The 18,394-nt window shown below is 38.7% G+C and overlaps 1 protein-coding gene across 1 annotated transcript in view; it reads right to left on the bottom strand.

The window, feature by feature from the left end:
• Positions 1-18,394, bottom strand: part of LOC124553205 — a 226,247-nt gene that overhangs the window by 177,620 nt on the left and 30,233 nt on the right. Inside the window, exons 2-3 of the mRNA XM_047127098.1 lie at positions 7,904-7,981; positions 4,908-4,972 (exon numbers count right to left, since the gene is read on the bottom strand). The gene's annotated coding sequence lies outside the window, so the exon portion shown is untranslated. The remainder of the gene's footprint in view (positions 1-4,907; positions 4,973-7,903; positions 7,982-18,394) is intronic.

Below are 18,394 nucleotides of genomic sequence, written 5' to 3'. Positions count from 1 at the left end.
GTCATGTCATTCCCTTTTTTCATTTATTATTAATACAACAACATACCAGTCATCGTACAGAGCAATAAGTTAAGTCTTCATGAATTTCCTTCTTTTCCTTGTAGTACATTTACTAAATTTAGCATATGCTGCTCTATTTAAAAGGTTTAATTTCACATATTCGTAAGAAAAAAAATCCTTCAGCCTGTAGTGCAGAATTGCTCACTGAACAGCTAGCTAATTAATGCATCAAAACCCATTTGTGACACATCAGGAGGGTAACAAGTTGTGTACCTGGGATTCTATCTGCTTTATAGTTTGCTTCTCAGTTGGTCTTACTAGGATGATTAGGGTGTGTGCATCCTGTATGTGGATGCACGAGGAGTTGGCTGTGGTCCGCGAACAGCTTGAGGTGCTTCTGGCTACAATCGGTCAGCTTCAGACTGCTGCCTTAGGGTACAGTGGTAGTGGAGAATCTGGCGTGTTGTATGAGACACCTCAGGTGTCACTTGTTCTGCCCATGGGCTCTGCTAACCAGGCACCTCATAGTGTACATGATGCGGTGGATTCACCCTCACCACAGGGTGAGTATAGGGAGGTAATGCATTTGCATCAATCAAGGCAGAGAGCCAATGAGGAGACCGGTCGCTTGGCCTCACCCATTCGCCCTTTAAGTAAATATGTGGCTGCTGCTTCAGTAGGATATGGGCAGGCCCACAGGAGGAGGGGTTTACTAGTTATTGGGAACTCCAAAATTAGGTGTGTTGTGGAGCCCCTTAGACAGACACTGTTCAGGGCTGGAAAGAAAGACAATGTGCATTCGGTAGTGTCTCGGTGAGCCTCATCCAAGATGTGGAGGCAGCTCTGCCTGCAGCTATCGAGCATGCAGGGTGCAGTAGTCTGCAAGTTGTGGCTCACATTGGTACCAATGATTTCTGTCGCCATACTCAGTTCATACAGGTGAACAGGGGGGTGGGGAGGGAAGGAGGGGGGGGGAAGGAGGGGGAGGAGGAGGGAGAGGAGGAGGAGGAGGAAGTAGTGGTGGTGGTGAAGACTGCTAGCCTTGGTGTGGGGTGCAGGCACAGCTCGCAATTTGCAGCATTGTTCCCAGGGGTGATTGGGTCCTTTGGTTTGGAGCCGAGTGGAGGGTCTCAACCAAAGGCTTCGTTGATTCTGTGATTGTCTTGACTGCAGATTTCTAGACTTGCATTATCTGGTGGGGATTTGTAAGACTCCCTTTGTCAGGTCAGCGGGTGGTCTACATGAAGGAAGCAGCTACTCAGGTAGCAGAGTGCTTATGAAGTGCACATGAGGTTTTTTTTGACTAGACAGTAGTTTGAAGTACTCTGAAGAACACTCCCCAGTCAATACGCAGCAAAGGATGTCAGACCACTTTAGGTCTAAAGAAACTTCGACTGTCAAAATTTTATCAGTAAACCGTCAAAGAATTCATAACAAAATTTCTTGAATTTCCTGCCCAACAGGAAAGCTCTCATGCTCAAAGTATTCTTGAGACCAACAGCTCACTGCAACCTAAAGTGGAAAGATCTGAGAGATTTAGAAAGTCAGGGAACATATGTCATAAAGACAGATTAGACTCCAAGGCAGGGGGAGTGTTCACTGCAGCTGACAAAAATATTACCTCTATTGAGGTTGAAGTGGAATGCGACAGTGAAGTTATCTGGTCCCGTGTAACAGACGGATGTTTTTAGTGGTGACCCGATTCCACTGTGACAGTTCTTAAATCTTCAAAGAAAGCCCACAGTCAGTTGCGCATAAATTCCCAGACCATGCAATACTAGTTGGAGGTGACTTTCACCTATTGAGTATAGACTGGTATATCTATGGATTCATTGCTGAGGGTACTGACAGACAGATGGCCAAAATAATTTTGAAAACATTTTCTGAAAACTCTTTTGAGCAGTTAGCTTGGCAGCCCATACGCAATGGAAATATCTTAGATCTTGTTGCTACAAACATGCCAGATCTTACTGACAATATCAGTATCGAAATGGGGATTAGCAATCATAACTAGCAATTAACCATAGTTATGAAAGATATTACATCAAGTAAGAAGGCTAGGAGAGTGTTTCTTGTAGATAAGAGTAGATAAGCAGTTGTTAGCATCTCACTTTGCCAGTGAATTAACGTCACTTAGTTCCAGTAAGATGCAAGTAGAGGAGTTACAGGTAAAGTTTAAACAGATTGTAAATCATGGTCTGGAGAGTTATGCACCTTGTAAGTGGATAAAGGATGGAAAAGCCTCTCCATGGTTTAATAATGAAATTTGGAAGATGCTGTGGAAGAAGAGGTTATTGCACCCTCAGTTCGAAAGAGACCGCAAAAATGACAACAACAAAAGGTTAATAGAGATTCGTATGTTTGCGAAAAGATCTATGTGCAAAGCATACAACAACTACCACCGTGATACCTTAGCAAAAGATCTTGCAGAGAACCTGAGAAAATTCTGGTCGTATGTAAAATCCCTAAGTGCGTCTTATGCTTCTGCTCAGTCCCTTGTTGAACAGTTGGGTGTGGCAGTTGAAGACAGCAAAATGAAAGCTGAAGTTTTAAATTTCATATCCAAGAAATCATTCACGCAGCAAAATCATACAAATATACAGTCATATGACCATCGGACAGGCTCCTGGCACAGAGAAACAACTGAAAGATTTAAAAGCAAATAAGGCACTAGGTCCGGATGTACTCCCAATTTGGTTTTACAAAGAATACTCCACAGCATTATCCCTTATTTAGCTTGCATTTATTGCGAATCTCTCGTCCAGCACAAAGTCCCAAGTGGCAGAAGGGTAAAGGAACACACCTGCAAAATTACAGACGAATATCAGTAACTTCAGTTTGTTGCAGAATCCTTGAACATATTCCCAGTCTGAATATAATAAATTTTCTTGAGACTGAGAAGATAATGTCCACAAATCAGATTGAGAGAGCATTGCTCGTGTGAAACTCAGATCAACCTTTTCTCACATGATATACTGTGAACTACATATGAAGGGCAACAGGCAGAGTCCATAGATTTCTAGAACACATTTGACACGGTGCCCCACTGCAGGCTCTGAATGAAGGTACAAGCATATGGAATAAGTTGACAGATATGTGAATCGCTCGAAGACTTCTTAAGTAATAGAACCCAGTATCAGGGACAATGGTATCATCAGGAGTGCTCCAGGTACGTGTGATAAGATCACTGTTGTTCTCTATATACAGATAAATGATTTAGAGGACAGGATGGGCAGAAATCTGGGGTTGTTTGCTGATGATGCTGTGGTGCATGGTACTGTACTAATTAAAAGTTATCAACTGAAAACTTCACTATTATACGAGATAGGAAATTTAGAATGAGCTGAGCGGAATAATCTGAAGCAGTGACACCACTCACCGGAAAGCACTCATTCCATTATCTGTGAGAAGATATTTTGATTCACTGGAAAATAATTCAATTAAAATATATACGTACTTAAAGTTTGGAACCAGGCACATTATTATCTTTTGTGTCATAATATCTGTTTACTTCTGAAGTTCACCTGTGTATTATCATAGACATTATTTTTGTGGACTGAATGGCATCCTTTATTAATATGTAAAGTAAGTAATTAAAAACTTAATAAAATTAACATAAGGCATTATACATTTAAATATGACTGTCAAACTTTTAGCTGGGGTGTTCCTAACATGGATGAATAAAGTGGTTGCATCCATTTTTCTAATGTAATAATCCACAACATATTTCATAAACCCAATTTTGGTCTGAGTGACCATCCAAAGTAGTAAAACTTAACCTAGTCATTTTCAAATAATTATAAGATTCCGAAAGCAGCAAAAATCCTTACACCACCCTTTATAAGACCAATCCTATCCAAAGTAGTCAGTCAGTGGCAATCTCTCACATGATTAACCTATCTGCATTCATATTATCAAAAGTCAGTCCACCTAACATCTTCATTAACATCTTTCTTTTCTTTTTCTACAGCCTTTGCAGTGACATGCATTATCTTTAACTTTTTGGAAACATTCAGTAGGCAGCATATGGGTTGTGTAATTGTGTCAACATTATGAAAGACAGTGTACATGGGTTACATTCCTGGAAACTGGATGTATCAAACTGTAAGCACCAGGAATACTGTGGTTATGTTAATATGTCACTCTTCATCTGATGAAATGCTCTGTGTTTACATCAACACTGTCACACTACCGTTTCGGACTGTGGGTTATTTTTACCAGTAATAAACATTTATCAAAGATCTGAGAGTGGTCATCAATTTGACTTCAAGGAATAAATACTCAAAATCAATTATAGTATTTATTTTGGCATACATTACAGGACAACTTTCCACAGAATTGGTGTTCACTAATAGTGCGATCTTCTGTCAATGAGAGAGCAAATGCAGAATACAAAGTTGCAGCTAAGCAATGTCCACGGATGGTTGTCACAGCAACTGGAAACTGTGTCACAAACAAAATTTAGTTTCTGTGTCATTATCAAAAAATAGGAAATGAAAGTCTCTAGCCATTTGTGAGTAGATGGCTTCAAGCAATTCTTTTTGTGCTACACAGTTCTGTTTCTTTTCTTTCTAATCAGATTTTTTCAAGATTCTAAATAATACATGATCACAATAATATCTTTGTAGTATTTGCTTTCAATTCAGCACATTAAGGTCATAAATGCATTTTTCTTTATAGTAGCATACACACAGTGAGCAATATGTGGAACTGTAACATAAGAATGATAAGGACAGGACATGAACAACTGACTTTTGCCTTTGTTGATCTATATTGTTAACTGTTCACAAACTGTGCTCTGAGTTGTTGCTTCAGATCATGATACGTGTTTGTATTACATCTGAACATTCTATCATATAATTATCATTAATTATTTTGATAAAAACTTTAATTTTTTTATCACTTACCTGCAGCAGTAAAGGTTCACTATTCACTGTCAACATTTTTAGTTGTTGGTATTAATGTACGGGGACTATAAACAGAAAGCAGGAATGACGTGACATCTAGCTTATATTCATCTTACATTTAAAATAACATTTTAATTGTTATGTCTACCACAGTTTTGAAACTAGAAGAGGTGACAAAAAGAATGAAATCTTCACCTCTCAAGAAAACGATCAGTGTTACGCCCACCAAACAGTAGTCACTTTCCTGGCACCTGGCAGGGCCAATGGGTGAACTCTGTCACACAGCCGGTACGAGAATGGTTGGCCTCAGTGGCATCTAGTACTTCGTAATAAAGGGTGTAAAACAGGATCACACTAGTCCAGCCCATCAACACAGAAATGCTGTTATCACTAGACCAAATGGTTAGTGGTTTTTGTTTTACTTAAATGTTTGACAGTTGGAAACAATAGGAAAAATTATATGGATCTTAGTGCAGCTAGAAAGACTACCTTAATACACAACTTATTTCTCATATAGACATAAAATCATGTTAATACTGAGAAACAAATATGCTTTCAGTTTTTGTCTTATCCCTGTCTGGAGATGCAATTTTCAGCTCCTTAGTGACTCACTGAACATCCCTCAGAAAAGTCTAATACATTCGAACTGTGGCATCTCAACTCTTGTTTGTATTATCTCCATTCACTAATACTACTTTGACACGCGTGTAGAAATGCAAGTGTCAGTTGTGAAAAGCTTAAAATGCTGTAGGAGGGACAAATAAAATTGCAGATCAGTTACTAAATCCATTTACAACTCGACATCATGTCATACAAAAATGTGCACATCAGGAGCAATGTTTTTACTGGCTGTGATTCTTGTGAATTGCTCTTTTCCTTCCTTGTTTTATGGTGTAGACATATAGTTGTAAACATATAGTACGTCTCTCCTTTCCTGTTATGCTGTGTGACACTTTACAGTTCAGCATATCAAAAGGCAAGGGATCTTGCAACTTATGCCACTGAATATGTGAGACTATATGTCTGGTGCAGGCAGGAGCAGGAAAATACAATGATGGTGAAGAGAAGTGGTGAGATTAGTTTGAAGATCCAGAAATAAACATATCAGTCTTAGCATGCGGAGGTGATAGTTGCTTTTGTGGTGCGTGTGTGTGTGTGTGTGTGTGTGTGTGTGTGGGAGGGGGGGCGGGGTGCACGCGCGCTCGTGCGCCGTCACATATCTCTTTTGTGTATCCGGAGGTGGACTCTCTCAAAAAATTTAATTTAGTATTACATAAACGTCAATCAAAAATAAATATAAAATTAGACTTTACTACAAATCATATAACACTGCTCACTGATTACATAAACATTGTATTGGATTTCTCAAATTTAAAGAACTTTTCTATGAATTATATAACATAGAATGCATTATTAATCATGTAAAAACAAAACCAGGAAGACATAACTTGAACAAATCAGACTACATTCCAAATTTTTCTGCCTTAAAAATTAAGTAAGACAATAATACAATTATTACACAAAATTTTCTTCTTCTTACTTTCAAATAACACGTTATTATCTCTTAGGAATCTTTATTACTTCCAAGCAAGTTAAAAGATTTCAGTGCTAGTTCTATTTCACACACTTCTGTACTACAGAAAAATTCATCAGATCATAATGTGGGTCACATTTTCTTCTTACATTATGGTTGAGGTACATTTGATTGTGAGAAAGTTATGATTGGAGAGAGAGAATGTTTGGTTGTGGTCAATGTCCCCACTTTCTTAAGAAGGGTAAGACAGGAGATTTCTCGGGTGACGAGACACATGTAACTCTTTAATAATCTCATTTTGGGTGTAGACATTTTTCATTGCCCATTAACTGCCTTAGAAAACATTCACAAATCCACAAGTAAATGAAAATATTTCATTCATATTAGGAATTATTCTGATGGCAAGTGTTTCAGAGCACATACTTTTAATTTTCTAAATTAGGAGCATGTGCAACTCCCAATTTTGCTACAATCAACACAACACATCACTATTATCCACCTATACTATACAGCTTTATAATGGCATCCCCTTGGGGATAATATTCTGGAGGAGAAATTCTTTCCCTTTTGGATTTCTCAGTTGGTGAATACTGAGGAGGAGGTCACCAGAAAAACATTTCAATTTTGTAATGGAGGGAAGTTGGAGGGGAGGGGGCAGGGGTAACATTATAAAGGAAGAACAATTTTTGACAACAGCATGCAGAGCCAAATGGATGTAGATTGCAGCAGTTATACGAAAACAAAAAGATCTGTACAGAAAAGACAAACAAGAAGAGCTGCACCAAATAAGTCTTGGCCTTCAAAGTAACCACTGTTAGCTACAACACACTTCTGACATCAGTTGTAGAGCTGTTGGAAACTGTCAACAAATTTTCTTGTGCAATCGCTCAAAGCACTGTGGTCACACACCGTTGCATATCTGTGGCATAGCAGGTGATGAGGCCTGGTGCTACCAATAAGATCCTGAGACAGAGTGACAGTCCGTGGCACAATGTTTGTTGTCTTCCCCACCTCCCAAAAAGAGTCTTCCGTCAAAATCCAAGATTAAAGGATGTCGATTGCTTTTTTCAAAAGCAAAGTCTTGATCTATCATGAATTTCTATCTGAGGGAGGTGAGGGAAATGTCTGTCGTTCAGTCTCTGGATCGTACTGGTAGCACCCGGTCTCACCTCCTGTAATGATGCGATAAATCCAACAACGAATGAACACGTTACTTAAAACTATTCCACAAGAAGTGTTTATGAACAGTTTTCAATAGCTTTACAATTAGTGTCACAAATGTGTTGTAGCTAATGGTGATTACTTTGTAACTCTCATTTTCTTTATTTTCTGAGACCATTCATCGAACTTTTTGGATGTACCTTGTATATTTCGGAGTATAATAGCACACTGTAATGCGTAATGGTGATAGGTTTTCATTATCATGTTCTTGTGTTTAAAAAGATGGTTTATGCCACCTTACCTTATGTAAACTGCCTTTCAAAAGAGCTGCCCTGTCTTTCATTTTCTTGTACTTCTCAACAAATCCTTCAATCTGCCACTAGAACAAAACAAGAAAGAAAATTGTTGTGAACAAAACCACAGGAATTTGCCCAAGTATTCTATCTATAGTAAAATTAACTTGAGGAAGCTGCTTGGTCCAAAACTACTTGTAACCACCTGTCAAAAGCCCAAATAGCCATCTTTCACAGTGAGGACATGCATGGAGAGTGTCAGTGAGGTTCCAGAAGGTACCAACAGGGATGTGGACCCACTCCAGATCCACTATCGTGGCCAAGTGTGCTATGTTTCACAGCCGAGGGCCAAAGATTCGTGGCAAAAACACTATCAAAGTAGTCACCACATATTCTCAACTGGGTTTTGAATTCAGCATTAGGATAGAGGAGGGGGGAGGGAGGGGGTAGGGGGAGGCAGGGGAGCATGAGCACAGTGAACTCCCTCTGGTGCTCGTGGTACCACACACTTACACTACGAAGTGTGTGACATACTCCATTGTTCTGCTGGTAGACGCTATCTTGCCAAGGGAAAATAAATTGCACGTATGAGTGGATGTGGTCCCCAAGGATTGATGCTTACTTGTGTTGAACGACTGTGCCTTCCAGAATGTGAAATCACCCAGGGGAGACCACAAAAATATTCGCAACACCATAAACCCCTTCCACCGGCCTGAACCCTTCAACAATTGTTGCAGTGCCATACATGCCAAAAGCCGTCTGTCTGATGGAGCATAAAACACGATTCATTTGAAAAGGCCATCTTTTGCCACTCAGTGGCATGCAAATTCCTGCCTTTCTCGATGATGGACAGCAGCCAGAATACGTGCATGAACCACACCATTGTTGCAGAGGCCCATATGCATCAACATTTGTTGAACGGTCATTGAGGAGACACGGTTGGTAGCCCCTTGGTTCATCTGGCCGGTCAGTTGCTCAACAGTTGCATATTCATTCACCCACACATATCTTTGCACCACAGTTGCCTGCATGACGGTTTTGGATGGCACTAATTCGCCATGCACAGTATACTTTCACCATGGTGGCATGTAAACAGTTTACAATCTTAGCCTTTTTGGAAATGCTTCTACACTTGGCCCAAAAACCAATGATGTCCGATAAATAGCTCTGTTTCAGCATTATGATAACATCTGCACTCTTTTCTGCATCACCCTTCGACCCACTTTATATATACTCCAATGCTAATGCTGGCATGTTGATGTAAAACATAGGCAGCGCTCACATTAATGTGACTGAACTGTGTATAAAATTACAAAGAGACAGATGGGGTGGGCAGTACTTACCTTTAGAAGGTGGAATTTCAAGTACTGCTGATATATATATATATATATATATATATAAAAAAAAATCTTTCCTCCTTGGGGAACAAACAAAGTTATGAGATATCTCCCTTCCTCATTCCCCCTCATTTTGTGTGTGACAATCAGCAGCACTGGCAATTTCACCTCCTAAATATAAGTAGTGGTCGGCCATAGTGTATCACTGGAATTATATATTTTTCTGCTAGCAAAAATTACACCCCATACAGAATTGCAGTCATATAACATTAGATATAATTTTTATTTACCAAGCAGCTGTAGATACAGGCATACACAGTGAAGTATAACAGCGCCATTTTTCAGGTTCTTTCCAATGAAGAAAGTACAGAAGTAGGAATAGTAACTGAAATTAAATGGAAAGAATGAAAGGAAAAACAAGTGCTCTTACTGAGTTGTTCACCTCCTCCTTGCTCCAGGAACTCTTGAGAACTTTTTCAATTTAATCTCAGTATGCATTGTTTCATCCAACCTCCCTTCTCTTTTCAAATAAGGAAAATCCAGGATGGAATATAACAATATTATGGAAATAAAAGTCACCACTCGCCGTATGGTAGAGATGCTGAGTCACAGATAGGCACAACAGAAAGACTGTCACAAATAAGAAGCTTCCGGCCAGTAAGGCCTTACTGGCCAAACCTTCTTGTTTGTGACAGGCTTTTAGTTGTGGCTATCTATGACTGAGCATCTCTGCTTTGTAGTGAGTGGTAACTTTCCTTTTCATAATATTGCTACTTTCTTCTCTTTTGGCAGATTAATATAACTCCAGTTTCAAAAAAAAATTATGTTTTCCTTTACTAGGTTTTCCTCGTCTGTGTTAATGTCTTCCTTGATGCTTGGTAAGCAGTTTCTATCAATATTTGATATAACACTTATATGTTTGCCAACATAGGAGATTGCAAAATACGGGGTGTACATAAAGTCTAGGAACAGTTTCAATTATTTATTGCACAGAAACCAAACACTGTACAGATATCACACATATGTCATTTCGAAGAGAAACACTGAAAGTTTTTTTTTTCCCCCTATGTTTAGAACCAAGTACGGTAAGAAGCCAACAACAAGAAAGGCCATGTACCACCGGCACAACAAATTCGTTCTTAAAAGCCAACCTATAAAGAAAAACATTAAGTGGTACACAGATAAACTTACCAATATGAGGGAAAATATGTTATCATTGTACCACTTGTATAAAAATTCTCATAAAGATGGAACGGAGCAGAAAGAGGATTTGTACAAAGCATATCTTGAATGTAAGAGAACCTGTAGAACTAAGCTTAGAATGGCAAAAAGAACACCATACAAAAGATACATTGAAGGGGCTCCTAATAAGTGCAAAGCTGCATGGAATGCTGTTGCACAAGAGCATTGCAGGAATGATGAACATCGCATAGCTCTTGACCCGGATAAAGTTAATCATATTTTCATGGACTGTAAGTTATATTAGGAACAAAATTGAAACAACAACCACCAATGCAAGTCATCTACTTAAGCAACAACAACCTGCAAACAATACATTTACATGGAGGACAATCGCACCCACTGAGATTACAAAGGTAGTGGCAAAGTTCTCAAACTCCAAGAGCATGGACTGCTCTTGGTTGTCCAATTACATAATTAAAAAAACAGTGCATATAATTAGTGAACCATTGGCCTTTCTGTTTAATAGGTGTCGAAAGTTTGGAGTCCATCCTACAACTCTAAAAATATCGAAAGGAAAGGAAAACTCGGATATATTAAGTGGGACTGTATATATAACTGTCAAGTGGGAATAAATAAAACTGAAACTGCTTTTAAGAGCTTCATTAAAAATTATTTAGATTTGTGGTATTCTTGTTCTCCTCTTATAAAAATCAATCTTAAAAGCCAACCTATAAAGAAAAACATTAAGTGGTACACAGATAAACTTACCAATATGAGGGAAAATATGTTAACTTGTGCCTGATGACGAGAAGCGGACATCCTAGTGTGAGTGCAGTGAATGTGGAGCACTTACAAGAGATATTCATAAGGAATCCTAGGAAATCAGCGCATCGTGCACCCTGTGAACTGGAAATGACTCCAATGACAGTGTGGAAAGTCCTGCTACAGAAGCTGTCTATGAAACCATTAAAATTGGAGCTAGTGCAGAACCTCAATGGCAACGACAAAGACAAGCATTCTGAGATTTATTCACAGTTGTAACAAGTGAATGGGGTGGGTATGGCATTGTTGAACACTTCATTTTTAGCAACCAAGTAACTTTTCACAGTACTGTGAAAGTGAACAGGCACAACTGTCGAATCTACGGTACGAAGCATCAACACAAATGCAGTGAATTTGAGCCTATTCCCCAAACACAGGTGCCAATGCTAAGGAAAAGGTAATGTGGGTTAGAGGGCAGAAGGAAGAAGTAGTAAACCAGTTCATTCAGAAACTCGGATATATTAAGTGGGACTGTATATATAACTGTCAAGTGGGAATAAATAAAACTGAAACTGCTTTTAAGAGCTTCATTAAAAATTATTTAGATTTGTGGTATTCTTGTTCTCCTCTTATAAAAATCAATCTTAAAAGCCAACCTATAAAGAAAAACATTAAGTGGTACACAGATAAACTTACCAATATGAGGGAAAATATGTTATCATTGTACCACTTGTATAAAAATTCTCATAAAGACGGAACGGAGCAGAAAGAGGATTTGTACAAAGCATATCTTGAAAGTAAGAGAACCTATAGAACTAAGCTTAGAATGGCAAAAAGAACACCATACAAAAGATACATTGAAGGGGCTCCTAATAAGTGCAAAGCTGCACGGAATGCTGTTGCACAAGAGCATTGCAGGAATGATGAACATCGCATAGCTCTTGACCCGGATAAAGTTAATCATATTTTCATGGACTGTAAGTTATATTAGGAACAAAATTGAAACAACAACCACCAATGCAAGTCATCTACTTAAGCAACAACAACCTGCAAACAATACATTTACATGGAGGACAATCGCACCCACTGAGATTACAAAGGTAGTGGCAAAGTTCTCAAACTCCAAGAGCATGGACTGCTCTTGGTTGTCCAATTACATAATTAAAAAAACAGTGCATATAATTAGTGAACCATTGGCCTTTCTGTTTAATAGGTGTCGAAAGTTTGGAGTCCATCCTACAACTCTAAAAATATCGAAAGTTATCCCAGTGTATAAAAAAGGGGACAAAAATGATCTCAAAAATTACCGACCAGTTTCAATAGTTCCCATTTTCTTGAAAATACTTGAATCTCTTATTTATAACCAACTGAACCACTACTTTGAGTCGCATAACTTACTCTCTAATAGTCAATTTGGCTTCCGCAAGGGAAAAAATACCACCACTGCTGTTCTTTCAATTGTGAATGAAGTAATAACAACCTTTGAGAATAAAAATAAAGCCTCACTCCTTTTATGTGATTTAAGTAAGGCATTAGACTGGATTTCTCACGATATCTTAAGTGCTAAACTCAAATTCTATGGCATACAAGATTCTGCATTGGCAGTAATTGAATCATACCTAAAAATTGGAAGCAGTTTGCCTATGTCAGAAACAGAGACCCACAGTTGCTAGAAGTTAAGACAGGAGTCCCACAAGGTTCTGTCCTTAAGCCCTTCTTTTTTATAACTGCAGTCAATGATTTACCTCATTGTATCCTCACTTTTGTTATTTGGTTATGCTGACGCCACAACTTTGCTTGCTCGGCATGAGAACATATCAGTTCTGCAAGATATGATGCAAGATGACATGGAAGCAGCACTAAATTGGTTCTCACCAAATACACTGCTTTGCAATCCTTATAAAAACCAACAGATTACACAGGGATTGTCAAAAGAGGTATAGGTGGAAGCAGTTAAAATTCTAGGAATTCATGTAGACTAAGTTAATGTGGGAAACACACATCAACCATACCTGCACAAAATTGTCTCGAGTTACGTATTTAATGTGGAAACAGAGGAGCCTGGTCACAAAAGAATATTTAAGAGTTATTTATTTTGGACTCTTTCAGTCACAGTATAATGAATTCTACTCTGCTTTTGTAAATGATGAAAGTCTATGTGAATGCAGCTTGCCGCTAACTTGGTGTAATGTTTTGTCTGTACGGAAGTGTATCTGTCGCCTTTATCGCTCTTTCCCTCTCACACATAAATCGGTACAATAAAGTCAGGGCTTCGTGTTTTCTAGTTAGGCTGATCCGTGAAAAGACAGAGAAACAATTATGCTAATGGAGGATTCTCTCACTCTCACTCACTCTCTCTCTCTCTCTCTCTCTCTCTCTCTCTCTCTCTCTCTCTCTCCCTCTGTCCTTTATCTGTGTACAGTTTAAATATATTATTTACGTGAAATCAGCCTAGTAGAATCTCTGGTGGAGCCCTTCGTCTTAATATTCAGTGGCTGGCTTGCTAGGAAAGATCTTTACATTTGTTATTATTATTAAGCGCTGCATTCAGTTGGGAAAATCGATCATTTGAACAATTCGTTCAGTTTACGACAGATCTAAAATTTCAGATGTGGGCGAAGCCTTTTTGGACGATTTCAAAAAACTCAGAGATTGCAGGCTCTATTCGTCACAGCTGAAAATTCCCAATTAATTACAAGGCCCAGACAATCATCAATGGTTCAGACAGAGAACTCATTCGTCATTCACTCTAGAATAAAATGGTCACAAACCTTATTTCTGAGGAAAATTGTATATTGAATCCATTTCCGTACATGTTCCGTTTTCTGTTGGTTCCAAGTCTCATGTAATTTTCTTTTACAGGTTTTTCTTTCTCTTTATCTATCACGCTAGCGGCACAAACTTTCCTAGCTCGCTTTAGCGCGAAGAAGAGTAAATAAATCTCCTTTAGCAATCCGACAATCTTCCAACCGATACTTCCGAAGCTGTTCCTCTCTCTCTCTATAATAACCATGGAGCATACATATCTGTACCTCTGTTGTTCCAAAGAATAAACGTACTAGAAAAATACCTTGGCGTTGACGAGCTGTCGGCGCATATATTACTAGAAAATCTGATCAGATACTTTTCAAACGTAAATACATGTGGATGATTTGGTTGACCATTATTAATTATTGCGTGGTAGAGGGTAATTTTCCGTGGGGAGATTACAATGCCCCTCGCAGCGAGCGAAGTTTGTGAGCTCAATTTTGATTCACCGAACACACTTCGCGAGCTATCTATTAGCGTGGATAACCCGAAAGTGATGATTGTCAGTCCTCCGACTGAAAAAAAATATTATATTTGAGACAGACGAAGAAAAGAAATGTTGAAGACAGAAGAAATGAAGAGACCGGTACCGCGGCTGTATTGCTTTTACGTGCATCTAGGTGATATATTTGCTGTGCACAACCAAGGAAGATGATCTTTCATGAACTGATGTCAGGGTCTACCCATTCGGGAACTTTCTTAAGCAGGGAAACCTTGGAAAACCTCTTAAGCCTAGACCCCCAGCCTACGGTACATAGAAGATAGGAAAGCCTATAGAAGAAAAAAAAATATAATTTTGAAATAGATCTCTAAAGGAAAGACAGGGATCAATTTGTATCACGATTTGGAGAAGAGTGGTTTGTGCCTCTAGCAAAAAAAACGTTTTACAATCAATAACGTGAATTCTCGTTTTACAATCTTGCTCCTGGTACAATATCTTGCGGTGCTAAACTCCCCCGGGTCTTGCATGTCCCCGACGTCCACATTTGTAGTCGGTCTTCTACGCGGCCCCCTCTGTAGTTGATCTTCTACGCGGCCCACAATGGGAAGAGTAGAAGGAACAGGGATACTCGAATTCACATGCAACATTCATTCCAAAAGAATTAGCAATGACCAAAAGGAAAACTCTTCCTGTAAGAGAATTAATTAGGTTGCACCGTCCAAGATTCTCCTTTTTGAAAGCAAAATCCTTATGGCTTCATGGATCCTTTTTGTTATGACGTACTTCAAGGAATTCAACCATTAACTGATAATGTTGCCAAAAGCATCATCCGATTTACTCCCTTTTGAATACTCCTTTTGCCTTTGCCTCCCCACTTGTGCTTATAAGTCCAAAAGTTCTAACACATTTTCTATCACTGATTTGTTCTTCGTAATTTAAAGGATTCATGTAACTTACTATAGATTTTGGATTCAAATCATCGAATAATGGAAAGTGTAGTTCATTTTATACCAAGACATCATCCATATTTCCTTGACAAGTCATATAATTTAGCTATACTCAAAACTTTTTATTCTAAATACATATATTTCTTCGCTTGAGTGCTGAAATGTAAAAGTTATTAGCATTGAGGAATGCGGATTCGCTTCTTTCAATTACTCTCTGATTCATACGGTGTTCATCCATGCTCATATATGGAAATGGATTTTTCACACAAAATTCCCAAACGAACACGAACCATTAAATTACTACTGAATCTATGAATATTACTTTCTTTAATCTACCATTAATAAAGTAAAAACTCTTAACTTCTAATTATAACACCTATTCCTTTTAGAGTTCAACATGAATCAGTTTATCCTCGCGTTTGGTGCGAGTCTCTTACAAAGCATATCTGTGTCGTCTATATCGATTTTAATTCTCGCGCCGACGTCAACTGTTTTGCGCGGGAAATTATCTTTGCGGCGTTAACCCTCACTCACGATTCACTACCACAACACATCCCTTCACACGTTTACACATGTAAGCGTTCACATGAGATTATATATGAATATTCACTCGGAACCTCTTTTGATTATTCCGCATCATTTGCGGGAAACATTTCATTCTTCTTGAAGGTCAGTTAGATCCTTAATCATTCTTGATGGCATTAGCAATGCTAAAGTTCTATGTTCACCCAAACCACAGGTGAAGCCTATCTCCACTATCTTCTTTACAACACTCGATAATAATAGTTAGTCACTATTTCTATACTCTATGTCACTGATTAACTATTTCAATTTAAAGGTTTTTATCACTACACACACAGTTTATTGTTATGTTTTTTACGAGCGTTCATTTCTGTCACTCGGAACACCATTCCTCCCTATCTTCTAATCTTCATTATACTTTTTTAAGTCGTTATGAGAAAATAACCCTTTAATTTTGTTCGATCCCGGGTATGCTAACAGATAAGCCCCCAGATTCAGAATTTGTAGGATAATGTATGGTCCAGTATATAGCAACTCCCATTTCTTTATACTTTTCTTTATTACGGATGATTTGGTATGTCGTTTAACTAGTACCTTCTCTCCGACATGGTATGTCTGTACCCTTTTGATTAATTTGTCATATCGTTGTTTTCTTTGATCAGCCTTTTTCGTCATATTTATGATAGCTTGTCTTATTTTTTCTTCCCAAGGCATCTCAGTTTCCTGAGTTTTGGGGATATGGTCAGTCCAGAAGTTTTCCTCTTTTGCTCCGAACATCAATTCACAAGGTGTATATCCAGTTGAGGAGTGGGGCATGTTATTGTATATCTCCTCAAACTCTTCCACATAATTTGCCCACGCAGTTTGCTTATTATGGCAATACGTCCTCATAAATCGATTGAATTCTCTAAAAATCCTCTCAACCAAATTGCCTTGTGGGTGGTAAAATGATGTTAGTATATGTTTCACACCGACTTGAGACAAAGCCTGCTTCCATGGGAGTCCCGTGAATATATTTAGCATTGTCTGTTATGATCGCCCTAGGTGTACCAACATGTGGAAGATAATCCCTTATCAATCTTAATACAATTACTTTGGCTGTAGCCACCTTTATTGGGTATAGCTTTACGTATTTCGTACACACATCGAGAAATGCCAACACATATTTAACACCACCTCTTGAAGTAGGTAACGGTCCACACAGATCGCATGAAATTAATTCTTTTGGTTCTTGTACTAATATTGAGCATAATGGGTGCTTAGTCCCTTTTGAATCCGGCTTTGTTTTTTGACATATTATGCATCTCTTTAAGACCTCATGCACTCTGCGCTTTATGTTGGGAAAATAACAGTACCCACTTATTTTGTCTGCACATTTTGTTGCACCGAAATGTCCCCAGGTTAAATGAGTGAACCATACAAGTTTCTCTATTTGTGCCTCAGGTATACAAACACACCAACGGACTTTGTTTGGCCTTCCACAGCGGAAAAATAATACGCCATTTACCAGCTTGTAATAGTTTGCCATCTGATCCGAAGGTTGCTGTTGTAACCTTTGAATGACACTTCCCCATTGAGCATCCTTTTTCTGTAACTGGGCCATATGCACACACAAATTGACGTAGTACGTCTTAAATGGATTTTCCTGCAGCAGCAATACAGGGAATTCTGAGGAATTATTTACTTCAATCTCTTTTGTTAAACCCTGCGGTGACCTTGATAGAGCGTCAGCAATAATGTTTTGCTGCCCTGAGACATGTACGATCTTAAACTGGTATTGTTGCAGAGCGAGCGTCCATCTAGCCAGCCTGGGGTGTAACAGCTTACACGTTTGTAAAAACGTTAATGATTGGTGATCGCAATATACGATAGTCTTCGACCCATATAAATAATAATGAAATTTTTTAAATCCCCAGACGACCGCAAGAGCCTCTAATTCTGTCGTCGTGTACGTTCGTTCACAGTTGGACAAAACACGACTAGCAAACGCAATAGGACAAAAGGTAAGCTGTCCATTTATCTTGCGTACTTGGAAAAGGCACACTCCAAGACCCACATTTGACGAATCTGTTGACAAGTAGAATTCCTCTTGCATGTCCGGATGGTACAAAAGTGGTGCATTTGCTAATTGCTTCTTTATCTCTTCAAATGCTTCTTGACACTCTAATGTCCAGAGCCAGGGCACATCCTTCTTCAGCAAACTATTTAGAGCTGCTGCATTCATGGCCTGATTCGTTATAAATCTTCTAAAAAATGAGGCAAGACCCATAAACCCTTTTAATTGCCTCCTATTTCTCGGTGTTGGAAACTTACTAATCGCAATTAGCTTCTCCTTGGTCGGTAAAATTCCCTTTGCGTCAACTATATGCCCCAGGAACTTGATTCTGTTTAGTGCAAAATGGGATTTCTGTAGGTTAGCAGCTATTCCCATGGTTTTGAACACGTTCAACACCCGACTCAGTAAGGTAATATGCTCCTCCCAGGTCTTCGATGCAATAA

The sequence above is a fragment of the Schistocerca americana genome, chromosome 11 (assembly GCF_021461395.2).
Source record: "Schistocerca americana isolate TAMUIC-IGC-003095 chromosome 11, iqSchAmer2.1, whole genome shotgun sequence".
Lineage (NCBI taxonomy): Eukaryota > Metazoa > Arthropoda > Insecta > Orthoptera > Acrididae > Schistocerca > Schistocerca americana.
The sequence above is the reverse complement of the archived record's forward strand: the minus strand, read 5'-3'. Positions and strand labels throughout refer to the sequence as shown.